At 35.9% G+C, this 24,277-nt stretch overlaps 1 protein-coding gene across 3 annotated transcripts in view; it reads left to right on the forward strand.

The window, feature by feature from the left end:
• Window positions 1-24,277, forward strand: part of LOC136834430 (putative neural-cadherin 2) — a 582,131-nt gene that overhangs the window by 103,018 nt on the left and 454,836 nt on the right. Inside the window, exon 1 of one of the 3 annotated variants that reach the window (XM_067097029.1) lies at window positions 4,859-6,000. The exons of the other annotated variants lie outside the window; for them this stretch is intronic. The gene's annotated coding sequence lies outside the window, so the exon portion shown is untranslated. Of the gene's footprint in view, window positions 1-4,858; window positions 6,001-24,277 lie in introns of those variants that run through there. 3 annotated transcript variants of the gene reach the window in all.

The following is a 24,277-nucleotide window of genomic DNA, read 5'->3' on the forward strand; positions in this document are numbered from 1 at the left end:
CCATTTTCACGATATTTAAAACAGTTCCCTTTATTTACTTTTGCAGTGGTTCCTCGGTTCAAACTATTCCATAAAGATATTGGCTAGAATTGGTGAAAGACTTGAACCCATGGTGGCCTATCCATATTTTTGTAGGATAATGGTTTCGCTAATTTTAACCTTAAATTGAAAACAACTAACGAGACTGAGGGCCGCTGTTAGCATTTTGATGATTAAAACGTGATGATCAATGTCGCAATGTATAGCCCTCTCCTCATATTCTTTTAATTATTTGAATCGTCGTCTTTAACGAAAAAGACGGACAGAAAAAAGTTTGGATGTAAAAAGTGCTGACAGACACAAACCAGTACCACTGTTTTCTTTTACGACGATGGAAATAACAAAAAGAGAGTTAAACTCCGGAAAACGGACATTCTTTTCTCTGGGATCAGAGAACGACCAAGGTCAAGATAAAAATAAAATGTTTTTTCAAATAATTAAAAATTTTCAGAGTCAATAGGAAAGAAGAGAGAAATAAACAAATTATATTTTTTCTCGGAAGTAAAATAAATCATCTCAGATATAAATACAGCCGGACTATGTTTGCTCAAAGTCTTGGAGAATAACAGGATAATTGGACAAAGAATTTGTCCAAGAAAGCTTATAAATTTTTGAATAAAAACTCCATTAGATACCATAGTTTGAATGAGGTTTCCTTTTAGTAATTCAAAACATAAAACTATAAATAAAGAACAATTGTGTATGTGATAAAAGTTAATATATATATATATATATATATATATATATATATATATATATATATATATATATATATATATATATATATATATATATATATATAATTTTCTCAATATGCATTTTCTTGTTGGAGAGGGTGGTTTAAGAGGGGTAAATCTAACGGTTCTCTGTAATTATATAAGTATATATATAAATATATATCTTCATGATATTGCCTTGTAATATGTATAGCATTCCATGATTTTGATATATTTACTATTCTAGTTATAGTTTGTTCTGTGTAATAACAATAATTGTTGAAATATCGTATGTGTGTAGTGTCAGATCTCAAAAGAGTTAGTGATTTGGATAACTTAACAGCGTAATTTAGAATTAATAATATGTTTTGATAATATGTACTATGTAATTGCGCATTTTGTCCCCCAGCAACAAGTGTTCTGTACTCGTGATTTTGTATGTTGTGTTTTGACTCAGTTGTCACTGCAAAAGATAATGTGTTAACAAGCGAGGGAATGGCTGTTGAGTAGTTTAAGGTTTTGTCTCATACAAGAAAAAGACGAATGATTTCGCAATGTTTCATGTACTGTTCTGAAAATCTTTGTCTTGTTTTGAAAGTGACTGGCCGGCTGCCATCTGTTTTGATTGTGTTGAGATTTCGTTAAGAGCTTCGTCATATACGATTTTCTGCTCGAGTCACATAGGCATTTTTGGGAGTAAATGCACAGATCTTGGCCAATTACGTCGTGTTTTGTAAGATTGCGTTGCTCTGATCACGTATTGTTCTGACGTGTTAGTTTTGGCCCCAAAATGTTTTGCTCAAGAAGTGACATTGTCTGATTGTCTTGTTTCTAACTGGAATCCAAAAATTTGTTCATTCTGATTTTAGAGACCGTTCGTGTGGTTCCCTCTCTCTCGCTCTCTTTCTTCAAAAGAGAGAAATTATTAATGTGTGGTCACTGGTATTAGTCTTACCTTTTGAGATCTGAATGTAGGAAAAGTGTGTAACAGTGCCTAACAAAAAAAAGTGTGTTTTGTGAATCTCAAGCAGCTGCATTTCAGGTGATTTTGCAAAAGTTTTCATAAGCTTGTGTAAGGTACAGTGAATTTTATTTATTATTACCATGGTATAATAAGGCATATTAGGGAAATTTTGCCTTAGTGACATTATTATTGGTACATCTTTTGTGTATTTCTGTGTGTTATTGTGTTTGCAATCTTAATTTTTCACATTTTATATACTGGTGATTTAACATGTATTTACTTAGAATTTTAACTATTTCTTGATAATCTAACATTGCATACTTGATTTAGTTAATTTTATTTACTAAGATGTTCTTTTCAAATCTTGTGTAATTCTTGATAGTTTAAATTTTACTTGATTGATTTAATTTCTTGATAAATTAACCTTTGCAATTTAACTCAAGAAATAATTAAATTTTGTGTTGTTTTCAAATAATAGTAAAATTTTTCAGATTGAGAATTTTAAATATAAATTTTGAATTTAAAAATAAATTTTTGCATTTGAAATGTTTAAAAACAGCGTTTCATTAATTGACCACCAGTGAATAGGATTAATTGTGTGCATAAGGCAAAGTGATAAAAATGTTTTGTTCCTTTAGTTTTGCTGAAGTGAATTAAGACCAGGGAAACAGTTAAAAGTTGTTTGATGGAGTGATGCCCTTTTGCTCTACTATATTTCTTGTTTAATTGTTGATACCTCACACTTGTTTTGATAAACTTAGTTTGATTCTTGACGTTATTAATAAGCTTTTTAAGGGATCACTGCTACCTTTAGAGTACTCAGTCGTAATTTTTATTATTATGAGAGTCCAGGTATCTGGCTGAAGTGAGGTAAATTTTTTGAATTCTGTGATTAGTTGTGTAGTAACCAGGTACTTGGTACACATCATGAAAATATATATATATGTATATATATATATATATATATATATATATATATATATATATATATATATATATATATATACATATGCCTTTTCCTTTTGGAGGAGGTGTGGCTTAAGAGTAAATCTTCTGGTTCTCTGTAACTGTTTTGGGAATGAGAATGTTAGGCCCATCCTTCTCAGGCTTCATCAGGTACCTATACTCACTTCCTAGATCAACTAGAGTTCAACGTACAGTTCAGGAAACAGGCCTAAAGACTCGACGTAACCCCACTCTATTCCCAATATGTATGTATGTATGTATGTATGTATGTATATATATATATATATATATATATATATATATATATATATATATATATATATACCATCTTAACTTATCGAATTCTTTACACTTTATGGATATGCTTGTCACTACAAAGCCTTAGATCCAAACGTAAGCGTAAGAAGTAATTCTGATATCCATATCAGGATTCGAACCCGCATCCAGAATATCAGAACGAGATGACGCTGCCGACCTGACCACGAGAAAAGAAACTAGTAGAAACTTTGTATGAATACATACAGTATAGTATATTTGTATACATAACTATACAATATTTGCTGTTATATAACAGAATCCATCCAACAAAGGTTGACCAAACACACACACACACACACACACACACACACACACACACACATATATATATATATATATATCTTCTTCTTCTTCTTCTTTTAACGTGATTTTATTCCCATTTTTGTATGGGGTAAGAAACTATGCCTTCTTTTGAAGGACTTTTTGATTTGGTATTTTGTATACCTAACTCTCGATCAATATTTGCCTGTTATATAACAGAATCCATCCAACAAAAGGTTGACGTATGTTTCATGTATCATACACACACCACACACACACACACACTTCATATATATATATATATATATATATATATATATATATATATATATAGAGAGAGAGAGAGAGAGAGAGATAATTAAAGGTATCTTTCTCAATCAAGACTGGCAGCTGAGAACCCTTTAGTAAACAATTCGCAGCGTACTCGGAAACTAGATTACATGAGGAACCCATTACTATAGTGTATCGTTTTAAAGATGCATTAGCACGTGTTTCGTTGTCTGCTCTTACTTTTGGATATGAAAAATTATTTAGCATCCAAAACGGGGACCCCGTTTAGAAACGGGACTAAGCTAAGAAGAATCTGAAAATTTATTTACAATTAGTGAGACTGTCTTATATCTAATTTTTTCGGAAATCCTGGATATTCATAAGATTTCACCAGCGCAAATGAAATTTTTACCGGTAACTTAAACCATTGGTCGAATTTTACCCAATTTCACTACCGGAGGAGCCTGCGGTCGATGTCAATTGCCTCATAGCTATAGTTGTACGCGCAACTACGGGAACGTACAGTATATCAATGGTTCCCTCGATATCAAGGCTTAAACCAGTGTCTACCAACAAATAATTGGAGCAGTCCTTTGGCTTATGATACTTACGGCATTCGTATCGTGACAGGGTGAACACTTGAAAACACAATTCAGCCCTTCGTAGAGAACAATCATTAAAGACAAATAAAGTGAAGGTTAAAATTTAGAGGACCAATGGTTTCTTCTTTGTGAACTTTTATCATTGCAAATTTCAATACAATTGTTGCACGTTTTTCCATGACTGGAAAGTCATAATGTCCAGTTGCCTATTATATATATGTATATGTATATATATATATATATATATATATATATATATATATATATATATATATATATATATATATATATATATTCCATGACTGGAAAGTCATAATGTCCAGTTGACTATTATATATATATAATATATATATATATATATATATATATATATATATATATATATATATATATATATATATATATATATATATATATATATATATATATATATATATATATATATGTGTGTGTGTGTGTGTGTGTGTGTGTGTGTATGTGTGTGTGTAAGACCCGGCAAAATGTCCAGTGCGACGCTTGAACAAAATTTGTTGAAGGTAGAAGGGCAGAAAAATTTCATTACTTGCAGCAAAAAACAACTGACACACTAGATGATAAAAAAAATTTATAAAAATATCGGTATACAGAAGTTTTATACTGATTGCAACGGAGACTTCACTCCGTTCTAGCCGGGGAAGGATCATCGAAGTCTGATTTGTCGCTGAAAGCCGACCCAGGCCCACTGTGAAACAGTTGAAGACTGCAGTAGGTGGTGGTCGTGTTGACATGACGGTGGTTAGTATTTCGTCTATCTTGTGTACCCGTGCCGTGATTAAGTTTATATCCTGTGCAAATGTTGTGGAGCTTTTCAGAAAAGTTGGGCTTTGTAGCCGCTAAGACAAAAATATTTAACACATACGGTTTCACCAAAAGCACGTTAATTTACGCCTTGAGCTATGAACCGTATCCTGTTAAAAGTGTGTCGATATACCAAACATACAAACGAAAGTCTTAAATTCGCGGACTATTTCCAAGGTCTAAACGATGAATTTCAAATACGAAATAGTCATTTCAACAATGAGGGAACTCTCAGTAATTTGGCAGGTATCAATGCTGACTGCTAAAAATTAAGGAACCCGTAATGTTGGAGTCAAGTGATTGGAACCGTGTTTTGAGGTCCTTAGGCCTATCAATGTCGAGTGTGATGCATTAAGACTAAGCAGCCAGTCTAAAACGATTGTCGATAGCCTACGCCTGTATTGTACAACAGTCAATCGTCGTGTTGATGATTGCTGACACTGAAAATTAGTTTCGTTTAGGCCTATACTTTAAATGAGATTTTTTTTTTATACGCGTAGGACTCAACTTTCGAAGATAGCAATGCTCGGGTAATGGTCTAGGCCTAATTTCGTTATTGTGATGAAAACCACATACTAAAAAAAAAAAAAAATTGGTCACCGTTAACAGTGACACAAATGGTGCATCTACAATTGGGAACTGTTAATTGTATTTTAACGCATCACTAATGACTAGTATTGTTATTTGTGCAACAAATGGCCTAGGAAGACAGGAATTTTGTAGGAATAAGTTTCCGCAATTTTGTGTTCAAGGTAATCACTTTTTGCAAAGTAAAGAATCCAAGGTGTTATCTTCGACACTTCTTATAGATCTTGCCGAGGAGTGTGTGCCAACGCTCTCAGGAGGATATTCATTACTCGGGAAGCTGGATATTAATAACATTCAGCTCTACTAAGGCAACAAAGTTATGTGCATATCATGCACAGTAATATTCGGCGGAGCCATCTACCAGGAAGAAAAATCTGAGATGAATACTAATAAATTTATAGTTTTTTCGGAAGCATTACCCACGCTGCAATTATTTAAGGTAATTATTACTGATTAAAAGTTTACTTTTCCTATAATTTTAGTAATTTGTTTTCCAGAAAGGCATAAACAGGGCCAGTGCTTTAGACCACTGGAGACAGCTGCTATTACAAGCTTTATTTCAGCATGGAATTTTTATATTTTCCTACAAAATGCCGTATCTCAAAAATATTTTCAAATTTCATGTACGTACCTTCACTATAGCCCATTTCATTTCCATCTGGTCTACCCACCAACGTAGGTTTTAGGTAGATGACAGTACTAGCTCTCGATTCGCCGAAATCAATGTTGCCGATATCGTAGGCTTAGTGTGAAAAAGATGCTGCTATTTCTTCAGTAATACAACTGTATGTTTATATTACAGTGAACCATCACGCCTTTCTATATAGGTCCCAAACAAGCCGTTTTGTATCGATAGTATAAGTATAACAATACAAGCACACTCACGACGAGCTTGTATCAAATAGTCTACGCAGAGCAAACATAAAAGAATGAAGGGCTTTTAATATTGTTTAAGTCATCTGGCTATGCTAGTGAGAATGAAAGGTATTTTAATAAAAATTTCTTGCATGCAGATTACACGAGTAGGGTGATATTCGAAATAGCGTAAAATATTATTGTCTGTGAAGCTGTCTTGGGAAAGTGAAAGGAACAACCACCGCAACCCTGGTCGGAAGGCGGGAAATTTCCGTTTATGTAAGGTCTCATTGAGTTTCCGGCTTCCTTTGTAGGTTAATGACATGTATACGGCATAAAAGGCTAGCCTAGACTGATTTCTTTTTAATGTAAGGACTTGGAATAATTCTTAGATGGAAAGAATAAATATACAATATGAAAGTAATTTTAACTGATATGAAATAAAAATGTGCTTTAAAAAGGCTAGTAAAATCAAACATCTAACAAATATGCTTGTCGTTCGCTTGCAAATCTTTGTGTTCTATACAGTAGGTCAACATCAATAAAGGTTATTTTTCCAGTTTACGGATGTGGATGTAACTTGGGTATCATAATAAATTTATTTCCATATTCATGCAATGAAATCATACGTAGAATAAAGTTTGAATGACAAGGAAATTTTGTGATTGAACAGCTTGTGGGCATACTGTAGGTCTCCGTGTATCCTGGGCTACAAGTGAGGTCTGACAGCCCATCGTTCTGTTGTGTTTGATCTGAGCGGACTTTTATGCAAGGTCGTCTTTCGTGTGCCTCTGTATTGTTATATTATCGATACAAATCGGTATGTTTAATATTTGTATAACAAGTTGTGAGGTTTTACTGTATATGTAAACAATCAAATATGTTACTGAATAAATAGTTTATTATTTATCACAATATGCTGACGATATCGGTAACGCTGACTGTCAGCCAGTCACGAGCTACACATGCGCACTGCCACATCTTCATCCATGAGTGGACAGGTAAAATGAAACCGACTACAGTATGTTAAAGACGGTGGTGAACAAAAATTAAAACAAAATAGAATAAAAAAGTTAAATACGCCTGGACTAGACAGTAGATATTGATTTAGATTGTAAACAGTAGGAGTTGCATTAGACGGTAACCTAAATCATTTGACGTTTTTTGAGCAGCAATGGCTTTTTAACATTAACATTGCTATTAGACCATAATTTCGCCATGAGTAAATCCCCAACTTGGGCTAAGTTAGAAGTCATCACCTGCAAACACATATCTGGACCGTGCCTACAACTTTTAAGCGAAGATAACAGACGGTACTCACAACTGAGCGAAGGTAATAGACAGTACCTACAACTTGAGGTTAGACGATGGCTAGACATTAGATTGCCGTAGTGGTATTAAACAAGAGATAACCCGAGATACAACAGACTGCCTAAGCAGTAGACGGCAGCTTAACAAGCGGAAAAATTTTGAAAATAAGTTATAGATTAAACAGCAAAAATCAATATTTGCTTATTTTGTCCTTAAAGCAACGAGGTAAGAAAATTCAGAAGCAAAAGTACAAGTCAAAATTTCCTAGTTGTTAAATATAGGAATAGCCATAAACAAGAACGAAAAATGGCCCCTTAATTTTTTTTTTCATTATGAGCGCATGAAGTGAAAGTAAACCGAAATAAAGTCCGTAGTAACATCTTGGAATTCCGAATTCCATAAATCCCCCTCCTGGAGGAGCAGTGTAAGTTTGTACGCCTGACCTAAATTTCCAGAAAAAAATGTAAAAATAAAGATCGATAAAAATTTACGGCAAATAGACCAAGGGGTACTAAGAATCTGTTCAACGGGACGCTGGTTAGGGACCTTCCCAGAAAAAAGCGGGACGCCATGTCTTAAAAACTAACCATAGAATCTTCTTGAAAATAATCTTAATATGTTACCACGCCCAAAATATCAGTTAAATTCTTTTTTGAGACGTGTGTAGTACAAGCCCGTTGGGGATTAAATCTCCTTTGAGACGTGTTTAAGTACAAGCCCGTTGGGGATTACCGCAAAAACAAACGAAAGACTGAGCGCGCGCCCGTTCTCACTTGTCTGGTCGAACCATACAGTTGGGGAATATGCCACCGGGACGAGTCCACATCCCTACTTGAATGAATACCAAAAGGAAAGAACGCTGATAAGTGTGTAAGTATAGCGCTTACCCGCCATCTCATTTAACCTTTACGCTTGAAGCCTTGCTTGGTAGGCTAGAGTATCCTCATTCCGTATTTTAATAATTTACCTACATTTTTATAATTTTATTTGTTAATTTTTTTTTTCAATAACAGACTTCTTTCTGTATTCCCTATTACCTTCTGTTACTTTCAAACGAACGCCATACTCTTTGGAAGCTTGAATTTCAAATCAATGGCCCCCGTGGGTTTGTTTCATATGGATAGGTTCATGCTCTGAATAATAATAATAATAATAATAATAATAATAATAATAATAATAATAATAATAATAATAATACTGTCAAGTATAAGTACATATATATATTAGAAGATAAGGTAAACTTAGTTCACCATTTATATTGATACGTTGCTCTGCTCTCTAGCGGCAGATATGTAACCACTAATGTAAAAAATTCTCTCTGGGTCTTTGCAACGGAAACTTTGCGTGTTACTTGAATCCCCACACATATCCTCATTTATCACCACAAACATGTCCTATGATCCAACAGGTTATAGGCCCAGCTCTCGACTGTGTTTTAGCGGTGATGAGGATAGATATGAGTTGTGGGAGGAAAAGTTATGAGGTTATTTAACAACACGTCATCCTCACGATGTTCTAACTTCTGACACCCCAGATCCGGAGATGAATCGCAAAGTATACGACGAACTCTTTCAGTTTTTGGACGATAGAAGTATCTCGCTAATAATTCGAGATGCCAAATATGATGGTAAGAAAGCCACTGAAATCCCCAGAGACCATTATATATGAAAGATTATATGCCTAGAGTACTGAATCTTTGCACTCAACTCACTACACTCCAAATGTTGGCGAGAGAAAACGTGATTAGATGGTTCAAGCAGAGACAGCGGCAACGCCACTCAAGTCAGCCGTAGAGATAATAAGTAATAGTTTACTTATATTGCTTTGATTTTAAAAGGCTTGCCACCAGAATTCAAGATGTTTCGTGCTGTGGTAGGCCTGAAGAAGCCATTAACATTTTCTCAGTTCAAGACCGAGTTAAGAGCTTTAGAAGAATCCGTAAAACCTTGCAAACAGCGAGAAAATTATGAAAGTTTACGCTAATGAACCTGGGTGATAGACAGAGAATTATTATTAAGTTAAATGCTATTCGTGTGGTAAACTTGGACATTCTGCAAAGGAATGCAGAAAGAATAGGCCTAAATCTAGCAAAACTCAGGGATATAGGCCAATCAAAAGATGGTGTTTTAGCTGCAAGTTTGCAGGCCACTTCACCACACAATGCCACAAAAACAAGCAGGAAATAAAGAGGGAAGCAGCCAAGAATGTCGCCAATGAACCAACTAATGCCAGTGGTAAAAAAGATTTTGCATTTTGTACATATAGTGCAGAAAACCCTGAGGGTAAGGTGTTTAGTGAAAATTTATTGGTAGACACTGGTGCAACAGCACACAATATTGCGGAGAAAGAAAAATTTGTGAGATTTGAGGATAACTTTAACCCAAAGAAACACATGATAGAACTAGCTGATGGGAGCAAGGCCAGTGATATAGTCCAAGGTAAAGGAAATGCCCAAGTAATCCTGCATGATAGTAGTGTTAGATTATGTAGAGTTGCAGTGAAAATGCAAGATGCATTATATGTGCCTACATATAAACAAGATATATTTTCCGTACAGGGAGCAACACAAAAAGGCGCCACTGTGATTTTTACCCCTGAATATGGTATGATGAAATTCCCTGGTGGCACGATGTTTGACACTGAAGAACTGGGAAGGCAATATTATTTAAACAGCGTTAAAGGAAAGAATATCGCTAGTCATACAGTTATGGAGTGGCACAAAATTTTAGGACATTGTAACATGAAAGACATTCTTGAATTGGAGAGTGCAGTTGAAGGAATGTGTATCTCAAGCAAAGAGATTCAAGACTGTGAAGTATGTAGCGTGGGAAAAATGACCCAATATAGAAGTAGGGAGCCCGACATGAGAGCTACAAATAATTTGGAGTTAGTTCATTGTGATTTAGCAGGACCAATCAGTGTTGTTGGAAAAGGTTATAAGTTTGCCATAACTTTTGAGGATGATTACTCCGGCATCATTATGATGTATATGGTGAAGAGCAAGAGCGACACCACAAAAGCCACGGAAAAATTCGTGGCAGATACTGCTGCGTATGGTGCAGTGAACTGTTTTCGGACCGACAACGGTACTGAATTTAATTCAAACGAATTTAGATCCCCCATGGCAAGAAATAAAATTAAACATGAATTTTCTGCTCCTTATTCCCCTCACCAAAACGGTACGTAAGAAATATCATGGAGAACCTTGTTCGAAATGGCAAAATGCTTACTGATAAACGCTGGACTACCGAAGTCATTGTGGCCTCATGCGCTCAAGATGCTCAGCCTACAAAGAAACAGGTGCTTCAACAACAGGACAAGCAAGACTCCTTTTGAGACGTTAATTGGGAGAAAGCCTAACATCAGTGACCTACATTCGTTCGGTGCTACGTGTTAAGCTTACCGACGACACGGAAACAAGCTGGATGCAATAAGTGTTAATGGAGTAATTTTAGGATACGACGGTGTGAGCCCTGCCTACCTAGTGTATCTTCCGAATGAAAATGCAGTAAAAAAGGAGAGATGTGTGAAATTTACCAAGAATGGGGGAGACAACAGTAGGCCTAGTATACATTGTGAGGATGAAGATTCAGTAAGGCCACAAACGCCAGATATGAAAGAAAATAACGAAGGATCAACCATGGTCGAGGAAGATGGAATCGACCATGAGAACACAACTAGCCAAGAAGCAACAAGATACCCAAAGAGAAATAGGAAGCCCTAGCTACCTAAACGATTATGTGACGGATGGTAACAACATAGATCTTGTGGACACGGCAAGCTGGTCTGTCCACCACTGCTGTACAGTAGTTGATGTCCCAACCACATCTGCTGAGGCTATATCATCCCCAGATTCTGACAAGTGGAAGGTGGCAATGAATGAAGAAATGGATGCTCTAGAAGAAAATGACGCAAATGACTGCAACTACCTCCAGTAAATAGGTCAGTGATAGGTGGAAGTGGGTTTATACCAAGAAGAAAAACCTTAATAACTCCACGAAATACAAGGTAAGATATGTAGCTAAAGGATTTTCCCAAGTAAAGGGTGTAGACTTTAATGAAACATTTTCACCCACTGTAAAGTTCACTACAATAAGGATGTTGATGCAGGTTGCTGTACTGAAAGACATGTTGGTACATCAGATGGATGTCAAAACTGCATATCCTAATGCAGATATTGATTGTGAGATTTACTTAGAACAGCCAGAAGGTTTTGTAAAAACAAATAGTAAAGGTGAGAAGCTTGTATGTAAACTGAAAAAGTCACCAAATGGTTTAAAACAAAGTGATAGGAATTTGTACAGTGTTTAATGAATATTTCATTAATAATAATTTTGTGCAGTCACTTTCAGACCCATGTCTTTATATAAAATCTTATGATGATTCTGTGGTGATTATTTTGTTTTGGGTCGATGATATAATCATTGCTGCAATCAACAGTCAGGTGTTAAACAGTATGAAAGTTCGTTTGAGTAGTAAGTTTAAAATGAAAGTTATCCTGGTTTCTCGGTATGGAATTTATATTTCATGATGATTATGTAATGCGAAACCAGAGAAAGTATTTGTGTAAAGGTACTTGAAAGATTTAATATGAATAACTGTAAGCAAAAGCAATGCCATGTGATGCAAGTGTTAGTAAAGTTTGTGATGATAAAAATTCTGCAGAATTAACAGATCCTAAGGAATATAGAGAAATTGTGGGCAGTTTGATTTACGCTATGACTGGCACTAGACCAGATCTGTGCTGTGTTGTAACAATATTGTCTCAGTTTATGTCCAAACCAACTAAAGCCCATTTAGGCATAGCAAGGCATGTTCTAAAGTATATGAAGGGAACACTTGATTTCAGTTTGAAATTTAAATGAGTCAAATGAACCATTAAAATTGATTGGTTATTGTGATTCTGATTGGGCGAACTCTGATGATAGACGCAGTATTTCTGGTTATGGATTTCATATGAATAATGATGGTGGATTAATTTCTTGGAAGAGCAAAAAGCAAAGGGTTGTAGCATTATCCACATGTAAGGCTGAATATATGGCTATCACTTATGCAATGCAGGAAGCCAACTTTTTAAGAAATTTGTATTCTGATACGACAGGTTATCAGAAGGATTGTATAACTGTATGTTGATAATCAAGGTGCTATTGCTTTGGCTGAAAATCCCACATCATCAACGGTCAAAGCACATAGATGTAACATATCACTTTATAAGGTCAAAGGCAAACATTGCTGATCTGTTTACCAAACCCCTATCTAGAAGTAAGATGGAGAAATTTAAAGTTATCAGAGGGTGATTTAAGTTTAAGGGGGACTGTTAAGTATGTATTTGTATGTATGTATGTATGTATATATATATATATATATATATATATATATATATATATATATATATATATATATATATATATATATATATATATATTAGAAGATAAGGTAAACTTAAGTTCGCCATTTATATTGATGTGTTTGCTCTGCTCTCCAGCGGCAGAGATGTAAACCACTAGTGTAAATAAAATCCTCTCTTGGTCTTTGCAACAGAAAGTTTGCGTGTTATTTAAATCCCCATTTACCACCACAAACATGTCCTTCGTCTAACAATACACAATTTGACATTCAAGGTTTTCGGTGGGAAACGTATCCAGAATCGCAAGTTAAAGAGATCATTGTTTGTTGGTCATTCCGTTGACAAAGATATGCTGAATTTAACCAGATGATTCTGTACATGAATAGCGTTATTTGTATGCTGCCCTCTATCGAAATGGAATGTGTTAAGTCTCACTCTTGTTCATATCGCGATATCCACCGCCAAAGGTTGTCATCAACAGTTGGTATAAATCCCTTTCGGATGCGGAACTCTCCCTCATTTTTCCTTTTTCTTATTAAACGGTATTATAATGCGCTACCGAACACACGTTATCTTGAGGGCTAGCCTTTCCCTTAAAGCGAGACTAAATAGCAAAGCTACTACAGTATTATGTGGTATTATCTCGTAAACGTCTGCCACGTGCCCCAGCGACGGTTGAGCTTTATTGTGGTTAATTAGACCGTGGTTACCCTAATAAAGCAAGCCCTCAAGATACCGTGTGTTCGTTAGCGGATTATATAACCTTTTTAAAAAGAAAAATGAAAAATGAGGGAGAGTTCCACATCCGAAAGAGATTTATACCAATGTTTGAAGACAACCTTTGGCGGTGGTTATCGCGATATGAACAAGAGTGAGACTTAACACATTCCAATACGATAGAGGGCAGCATACAAACAATGCATATATATATATATATATATATATATATATATATATATATATATGACTATTTATCACATCACCGTGATTCATATATATCATATACAAACGTCCTTTATATAATTCACTCTACCTCGTAATATATTTTCATATATATTACCGAAGGGAATTTTTAGTGGTTATGTGTCACTGTAGTCCTGATTCCTCGTCCGTCGCTGGTTCGACCCCACGGGACCTTATTATCACCTAAAAATTCTCCTTCGAACATATATGAAAATATATTACTTCCATAGGTAGAGTGAATTGATATTAAAGACGTTTGTAGCTATATATATATATATATATATATATATATATATATATATATATATATATATATATATATATATATACACTATATATATGTATTTATATATAGCCTATACAGATACCTAGTATATACATATATATATAGTATTTATACATATTTATACATATATACTGTATGTATAGATATACATACTGTACACACACAATATATACATATTTATACATATATACTGTATGTATAGATATATACATACTGTACACACACAACACATATATATATATATATATATATATATATATATATATATATATATATATATATATATATATATTACAAAGTTAATCCATCAAGCTGCCGGAATAATTTATTTCGACTTGGCTGTACAAATTCTTGTCAAATTCAAGTTTTATGCGTAGACTCCAAGTCAACCTATCTCCACCATGATTGCCGATTGCTAAGTTTGTACGAGTAATACTTGGCTAATTGTGATAGTTTTGTCACATACGTATGTGACTTCAGTACTTGTAAATCTTGAGCCGCGAATATCCCGTAATGTCGAATTAATTTTACCGGTTGAAGAACTTACACTCAAAGGAATAATTCGTTGGGTGCAAGTTGTTCCTAAGGTATTACAGACATCTGTGCCTTAATATTTGTTAGTAAGACAAGTCACGAGTGTATGAGACAAAATTTACTGACAAGTTACGTGTGAATGTGACAAAAGTTTATAATATATATATATATATATATATATATATATATATATATATATATATATATATATATATATACATACATACATACATATATGTGTATGTGTGTGTGTGAGAGAGAGGAGAGAGAGAGAGAAAGGAGCACTCGTGGAATGCAATAAAAATAGCATATCTACAGGCAATATAAATGCTTTCAAGCTTACTTACAGTAGGAAAATGACATATTTTAAGAAAGAATGTAACTTGCACGCGACATATTGAGCCATTAATGGACATCGTAAATATCTCAAGAACTCGACCGCGGTATCTCTCTTAAATGTATTTTACGAGAGAAAACAAATCCTTAAACAATTAAACAGCCAAGGAATTAAACCAAATGCTAGAGATATCAAAATTAATGGAACGGCAAGTTTGAACAAAAGCTTATGAGATTCGGGGAATACGCCGTAACGAGTTCCTTGGAAGTGACAGGACCAATGACTTTTAATTAAGGAGAACACTTGATGTGGTGAACCATAACTGCTTTCATTTCCTATGACCTAATGATTTCAATGATTAAATGCTTTATTTAATCAAATCATCGGAGTTGATTTGTTCTCTTGCTTGTAAACCCTTTTTTACGGCATGTTTTAGATTAATATTCGGGGCTCAATAAAGAAAATAAGTTTTTGGAATTTATCGAAGACAAATTGAAATGCAAGGATAATACCGACGTTCTGGGAGGCTCGGGTTTGTAAATGATGAGGATTATCTTAGAGAGGGTTGGGTAGCATTTGAGGAATGGGGAGTGAGGTATGGAAACCTGGATGATAAGAGGTGGAAAGAAATGAAAGTCATCATATTTATAGGGGTGGGGTGGGGGCGGGTGTTAGGAAAAGAGGAGGGAAGATATAAAGAATGTAAAGGGAAGGAAAGGTAAATGGGTAGGGAAGGCACGCGCAAAGGGTAGTGATAGCGAAAAGGTTGGGAAGAGGAAACAAAAGTGTAAGGCCCTGCCCACACGAGGGGCAAGTGCTCTACGGATACTGGACCGCTGAGCGATATTCCTCGCTTCTGCAGTAGCTACCAGACCCAAGACTCGTTTTAACATTCAAACCAGCAGTTCCCAATGACCATTGGCCACTACCCAGGGCTTCTGTCTTGTCTTGGTGAGGGCGTGATTCTGAATGCAAAATATCATGGTATTTATATCTTCATTGATATAAAGTTTTCCCGAATTTCTGGTACTTATGCTCGTACCTAAATAACGTATACCTTCTATCTACATACGTATTGTATTCATCGATAATAAATTTTTATTCTGTGCTAATGGTATCATTATTGTTATTAACATACATTATTATTATTATCACTGTCCATGGACCTAGAACCAAGATCATTATGTTAAATTTATATGTTTACCGTGCATGGAGGAGCACAGTCACCGACGAGAGAGAGAGAGAGAGAGAGAGAGAGGGGGGTGTTGGATACTGCCATATCGTTACGGCTCCTGTCGTTACCATTATTGGGAACAGCAGTCAGCTTGTCTAGACAGTTTTCATGTCATTGCAGGTCACTTCAAGCATTATATACGTATATACATTCCAAAGAAAGAAAGAAAAAAAAAGAGACTAGACGGGAGAGACATGCTGTCACGGCCTGTACAGAGAAACGCAGACTGACAGTTGGAGTCTATCTCAACAACGGGCCGAGGCAGGATGATGGCTTGCCCGTGGGTTCCCTGCTAATGTCATCTGAAGGTTTGAAATGGAACGTAATTTGGTAACAATGTTGGGTTCCCTGTCAGGCACTTATCCCTCTTGTGGACACGGCCGAAGGTAAAGGTAGGAAAGAAGTGAAGAAAATTTAGGAAACGTGAGGAAGATGCCAGGAAAAGATAAGCAAAGTTACGGAAACGGAAGTATGGGCGCGTGGGCGGTGCATGAGGAAAAAAAAAAGCATACCTTTGTTTTACCAGACCACTGAGCTGATTAACAGAGAGGCTATAGAAGAGGTAACGAAGTACAAAGACGGAGGGGTGGGACAGGTGTGAGGAAAGCATGAGGAAAATGCAGTGATGAAGGAGTAGTGTTAGGCATGAGGAAAGATAGGGAAGAGACGAGAGCAGAAGGAAAAGAGAAGGGAGAAAACGGGAGGTATGAAGAAATGGTGGAGCAGGGACAAGGAAGTATCGGGAAGGGGTGAGGAAAGATGAGGAGGCATGATAAAGAAAGGATGGGTAGATTGATCGAAAGTGTGGGGCAGGGGTGAAGAAAGCACGAGCTGAGGTTGGGAAGTGGTATGGTCCTCGCCCCGGAGTGGGTTAGTGCGCATTACTTAAGATTTTTTGCAGTGTCCCTTCGGCCCCCAGCTGGAACCACTTTCATTCCTTTAACTGTACCTCCGTTCATATTCTCTTTCTTCTATCTTGCTTTCCACCCTCTCCTAGCAATTAATTCCTAGCGCAGCTGCGAGGTTTTCCTTCTCTTACAGCTTCGCACGGTCCAGAAAAACTATCTAGACCGTGCACCTTCTAAACCTTTTGACTGTCAATTTCCGTTTCAGCGCTGAATGGCTTCATAGGTCCCACCGCTTGGCCTTTTGGCGTAAATTCCATATTCTGTTCTATTCTATTCCTTCCCCCTTCCTTTACGACGGGAGGTGTTCCTGAAATAGAGAGGTGAGATACGGGCAGAGATAATTCATTTTTAATGTCCCTGAAAGAATCTGTACAATTTATATTCCGAGTGATTTTAAGCGAGTCAGCGTTATGGAAAATTGGTCCTGATTGCTAAACTTATCGTGCGCTCTCTCATGTACGATATGGGCATGCAGTATATGATGTATTGCATATAGGCTAATAAGGCAACATACAAATGCGTAATGTTTATGTGTGTGTCTGGCAGAACTATCTTTTACAACAAAAAAGAATGCGATAAGGCCAGGCATTACACACATCTAGGGATGGTACAATAGATGTGATAAGTCCAGGAATAACGACTCGGAAACTCCAAAAATTTATCTAAAACTAATATGTATTTACATAACTTATGTGCACAAACGCTTGGACAAACTAACTTAATTATCTATGATGGAGGAGAAAGATATTCCTTCAAGGTAAGTCGGAGAATTCAATCTAAATCCATTTATACAATATATCTACATTTTGAAGTTGAATGACTACCATTTTTATAGTTATGGATTTAGTTATTGATATCAATGTATTTCTGATCATTGGTAATGTTTTTGCTGCTACCATCAGTATTCTTATCATTATAGAGACCTGTTTTTAGTCTTGTTCATATCACATTAATAATATTAATAATTATTATCATGATTATTGCTGTTGCTGTCTAACTCTGATGCCCTTTGAAATGTACAATATAATTAAGAGTCAAAGGCCTTATTTTATAAGAAAGAACTGTAATCTGGTTTGCGATAATATTAAAACAAAACGAGATTGAAGAGGTATAAAGATACATAAAAACCACAGGAATTGAAGTCCAAAATGCAAAGTTACATGTAAAAAAGTTAACAACAGCTGGTAAATGCAACTTAGGAAAAATAATCTTCGCCACCACTGGTCGATATGACGGAGCTAACACACCATAATGGGTAATCACGCCTCCAGGATTGTCGCTTTAGCTAGAGATAGGACAATAGAAATTGGCCAAGACAGACATAAAAGGGAAATATGGAACATACCGGAAAAAGGCGAGGTATTATCTACATCCGCCTTCAGGAATTTGGTCCTTTTAACTAATTCTGGCCAATGCATAATTCTCAATTTACCATTTGTAATGAAAAGGCCATCGGGTGTAAACATATCTCAATTATAATTCATCTGGCGTTCCTTCCCCCTAGTTTCTCTCTTCTGCACTAGGGGCATTCAATAGTCTTGATAAATCACACATTTATCTATTGACGCTTTTGGTCTCATCCACATGGCGTCTACAACATTGCCTTAATGATATAACAAGTCAAGAATATGTTACATACATGGATCAGCATGCCACAAACAGTGTCTATAAACTTTCCGTATAAATGTGTAGTTTCGTTTCTCGTAAGCTGGGAAATGAATACCGCCAAATGTTATGCAAAGATGGGGTATTTGACAACAAACCCTGCTCAACACATAGGTCGAAGGAATAAAGGGTCATTTCGGAATTTCTTCCGTATATCTGCAGCAGATTATGTGATACCAAACAAAATAGCACCCGAAATCGCCAAAGAAGTCACGTATATTTAGAAGCAAACGATGTCTGGCTGTGACTACTAAGGGTATTTGACAATGTTAGATTTCCAGTGCAGTCGTGTGAACTGGCAAGATCGATTTTATTTCCCCGAAACTAATATATATATATATATATATATATATATATATATATATATATATATATATATATATATATATATATATATTAATTATATATAGGCCTAACCTCTTTAAGTGGAAATTTATGATAATAAATCGTTATTTCACCAGTCAGATCTTCTTTCAGACTATAAAATACCTATCCACATTGCAGTCAGTGCTTATCTATGTACATGTTTTGTACACACAGTTCCATCAGGGAGCTGCAAATATACAGTACATTATTAACTAACAAACACAAAGTATATGTGGTAATTCACTTACCTCCAATCTAGGTTATGATGTGGATTGTGGTTTCATTTAGCCCAACAGGAAGATCTCATCTACTCCTGTTCGATTTAGCTTTAGCTTCTTTCCTGCAAAACTAACCAGTGAAAGTCAACCTTCATTACTTATATCTAGATCTACACACACACACACACGGTTTCACGCGTCACAATCCTTATTGCGATACTTGTAATAAGGGTTTGGGAGCCTAGCTGTATATATATGTTTATTAAAAGCTCTGCTAACTCCCTTTTCCTATTTATACCAGTAGATCAGTCGTGTCACTACAAATGTTTCTTAAGAAGTACTCACACAAGTGCTCCCGCCCAGGAAACCGTCCAAACAAGTTTAGTCGTTTGAGCGTCCAAACGAGGTACTTCGAACATTTTTTGTAAACATATCTAAAAGACTGGTTCGAGAAATTCGAGCACGATTCTAAGGCAGTTAAGTTCTTTTTGTACTGGGAAATAGACGGGCAAAGGAGAATGCCAAGTCCAAGGACTTTTGAGATTTATCCTTCCTCTTAACGAGAGTTTGGAGACCGTTACGCCCATAGGAACCGAAGAGCACGTGGCAACAACCCGTTTCAACACAGACTGATGAGGCGTGCACGCTACGGGCTGAATTCAGGGTGGTGGTCATTGGTTGCGGTAATAACTATTCGATCCTGCCGAGGCAACCAAGCACTAATGTTCAGCGAATATGTTCATCCGTTCTGTATATCCTGAAAGATTTAACCTACTTTCCTAAAATGCCGGTTTGTCAGCATTTAGGAAAAATCCACTAGTCTCATGCATTTAAAAAACTGAGTTTGTTTCACGTGATGTGCCCGAACCGGTTCGTGTTGTATGCCCCGAAAACACTCCAGTGTCACACCATGCCCCGTTCGATGCATTAATAGTCAATGTAGGAAGCGGAAAAGTGAATGTTGCCTTCAGCTTTATCAAAATAATGAGCCAGGCGGTCACTAAAAATCTCCTGGAAAAAATCGATTCTTCATGAGGTCGATTTTCAGTTTTCTCTTCACGTGTTTAATTAGTATAATTTGTATCCAGGTACAATAATAATAATAATAATAATAATAATAATAATAATAATAATAATAATAATAATAATAATAAGGACGAGAACATTTGAAAAGATTTTTCCGAAATTGTCAATCATGTTTTTTGCCCTTGTTAGAAAATTGAATTTTCTTTGATGGGCTGAAATTGAGTCCACAAATTCTTTACTCTGAGGGACCTCCTTGCCTTCCGTTAACGATGATTGGGGTCGTTCATGCGTTTGCGCGTGTATGTAGGTGCACACACTAAAACAGCTACCAGGATGAAATAAGCTACTTGGTTCGTTTGGAACACATGTTTTGTATCTTACAGGAATCGCTTATGTATTATCTGTACTAAGTCTAGTGACGTCTATTATTTTACATTTGCCAATTTCTTGTGCTGTTTTTAAGGTATATATATATATATATATATATATATATATATATATATATATATATATATATATATATATATGTATATATATAATGTGTGTGTGTGCATTAATAAATGTCTGGTTTACATAAGTGGGTATAAACAAAAGAAAGACAATCGCACATTCAAGCATATATGAGAGAGAGAGAGAGAGAGAGAGAGAGAGAGAGAGAGAGAGAGAAGTAAGCAATCAGGACCAATTTTCCTTACCACAGAACCTCTGAAATCGCTCCGGTATGATACTCGTACAGATTCTTTAAGAGCCATAAAAGTAAGATATTTCTGACCTTATTCTCGCCACAAATTCGAGGAGAAAAAAAGGGAACCTCTGTTTGCTATACAGGAATGGAAAAGGTCCTCGAGGATTCATCCCCAACTCCTTCCCAGCCCTATTTCCAATTACAGCTTCTCCAAAACACCAGCCTTCAGAAATACCGATATTACCTTGTTTTTTGGTGTTTCTTCCAGAAATTGGAAGCACTTAGAGCTTCTTGCGTTAGTACACACAGCTTTGTAAACAAGAAGTAAATTAAATATAAAAGCTTGCTTTGTAAAAAAAAAAAACTAGATATGGCTAAATATATACACAGAAAATACGAATAGTAAATTAAAGGAAAATGTCTTCATACAAAAAAACCGTAAAATTGTTTGAGGAATCTTTAAAATCCTCGGGATTATCTATATCTCAGTGAGGGATCCACTGAGATTTCCACCAACTTTAGTGTTGTTTTTCAGTTTAAAATTCATACCCTTTATTTTTTTGTAATCCACATGGAATCCAGACTCATTTTATATTTTGTGTTCTTACTGGAATTCCTATTTTCCTGTAGCATTCCCACAGATTCCCATTCTTATTATGTACTCTTACTGGATATTCTATTCTCCTTTATCACTTCCGCTGGAATTCCTATTGTTACTTTGTATTCTTTCTGGAATTCCTAACTCCTGTAGCATTTCTGCTAAAAATCCCGTTCTAATTTCAATTCATACTTGCATTCTCAATTTCTTCAGAAATTCCACTGGAATTCTCATCCTCCTTTTACAGTTCTTCTAGAATTTCCATTCTTATTCTGTATTCATAAAGGCATTCCTATTCTTCAACGTTCTTTTTCAAATTTCCAGATTTTTTTTCATTCCTGCTCGAATTCTGATTCTTGTTTTGTATTTTTTTCTGGAATTCTGACTATCCTAAAATATTTCTATTGGAATTCTCATCCTCAATTTTATTCTCATTCTTATCTTGTATACTTTTCGGGGTTCTTTTTCTCTTTTAGCATTCCATGGAATACACATTCTTTTTTTCATTAACAGTGGTACTCCCAATCTCATTTTTTAATCGTAATAGAATTCCTATCCTCCTATAGCGTTCCTACTGGAATTTCATACTCATTTGGCATTCCTGTTGAATTCCCATTCTCATTCTGTATTCGTGCCGACACTCTTATTCTCATTTAGCGTTCCTACTGGAATTTGCATCCTCATTTTGCCTTCCTGCTGGAATTCCCATTCTCATTCTGTATTTTCACGGTGACTCCTATTTTCCCATAGCCTTTTTCTTAGAATTCTCAGCGTCCTTTTTTATTAATTTTTAACATTCCTGCCGGAATATTCCCTTTTCATGTATATTTCTGTTGGATTTCCCATTTTCACTTTGCACTCCTAGTCTTAACTTTATTCTTACTGGAATTTCTTTTCTTCTTGAGCACTCCTGCTGGAATTCATATTCTTGTTGTGCATTCCCCCTGTAATTCCCATTCTTATTCTGCAATCTTGCTGGGTCTGCTTTTTTCCTTTAGCAATCCTCCTTTTGTATCCCCACTGGAATCTCGTTCTTATTTTGTACTCTTATTGGTATTCTCATCTTTTGCATGTCATACTTATTGTGTATTCCGCTTGGAATTCCTTTTACTTCCCCTTTTGCGTTAACAGTGGAATTTCCGTTATTATTTTGCATTCTCACTGGAATTCTTACCTCATTTTATATTCCCGTGGAACTCACGTTCTTATTTCATCTCACTGGAGTCCTTCTATCTTTGTATTTTCCCTGAAAACGTCTCCCCTTTGCGTTACCACGAAATTCCCATGCTTATTTTACATTCTTAATGGTATTCCTTTTCTTCTTTATCATTCCCGTTGGAATTCTCACTCTCCATTTGAAATCCTGCTGGAATTCTTGTTCTTGTTTTGTATTCTTAATGTAATTCATATTCCCCATCTTAGCCCTTTTGTATTTCCACTGGAATTCCCATGCTGGTTTTGTATTCTTACTGGAACCCCTGTTCTAATTTAGAGTTCCCCTTGGAATTCTCATCTCTTTGTATCTCCGCTTAAATTCCCAATCTAATTTTGCATTCGTGTAGGAATTCCGTTTCTACTTGAGCATTCCCGCTGAAATTCTCATCCTGTTTAGAGTTACAGGTTTTATGCTGTATTCTTGCTGGAATTCCTTCTTTCATTTAGCATTTCTCCCTGGGGTACCTTTCCTTCTTATGTATTTCCATTGTAATTACCATTCTTATTTTATAATTATATTCTTAGTGGTATCCGTATTCTTCTTTAGTATTCTCCATTCAATTCTCGTCTTATTTTTACATTCCCTCTGGAATTCCCAGGCTTGTTTTGAATCTTGCTGGGATTCCTATACTTTTGCATTTTAGCTGGAACTTGTACTCATCTTGGATTCTGTTAGGACCAGGGATCCCTGTCTTGCTTTTGTATCCCAAAAATCTTCTAAAATTTGCAGAATGCAGAATTTCAGCTCATCATTGTTAACTGTTAAAGCATTGAGAGCAGACTGTTAATTTCAGCTATGTCTGGTCAGCAACTGGACGGTAATCACCCGCGGACAGCTCTGGCGTCTGAGCTCCAGTGATCGGATATAGATACATGAGGCTAAAAGTTAAGTATATCTTAGTTTAACCAGACCACTGAGCTGATTAATAGCTCTCCTAGGGCTGGCCCGAAGGATTAGACTTATTTTACGTGGCTAAGAACCAACTGGTTACCTAGCAACGGGACCTGCAGCTTATTGTGGAATCCGAACCACATTATGACGAGAAATGAATTTCTATCACTAGAAATAAATTCCTCTAATTCTTCATTGGACGGTCGGAGAACCGAACGCTGGGCTAACAGCGTGCTAGCTGAGAGCTCTACCCATCCCCCGCCAAACGCCAGCAAT

This window comes from Macrobrachium rosenbergii, chromosome 53 (assembly GCF_040412425.1).
Source record: "Macrobrachium rosenbergii isolate ZJJX-2024 chromosome 53, ASM4041242v1, whole genome shotgun sequence".
NCBI lineage: Eukaryota > Metazoa > Arthropoda > Malacostraca > Decapoda > Palaemonidae > Macrobrachium > Macrobrachium rosenbergii.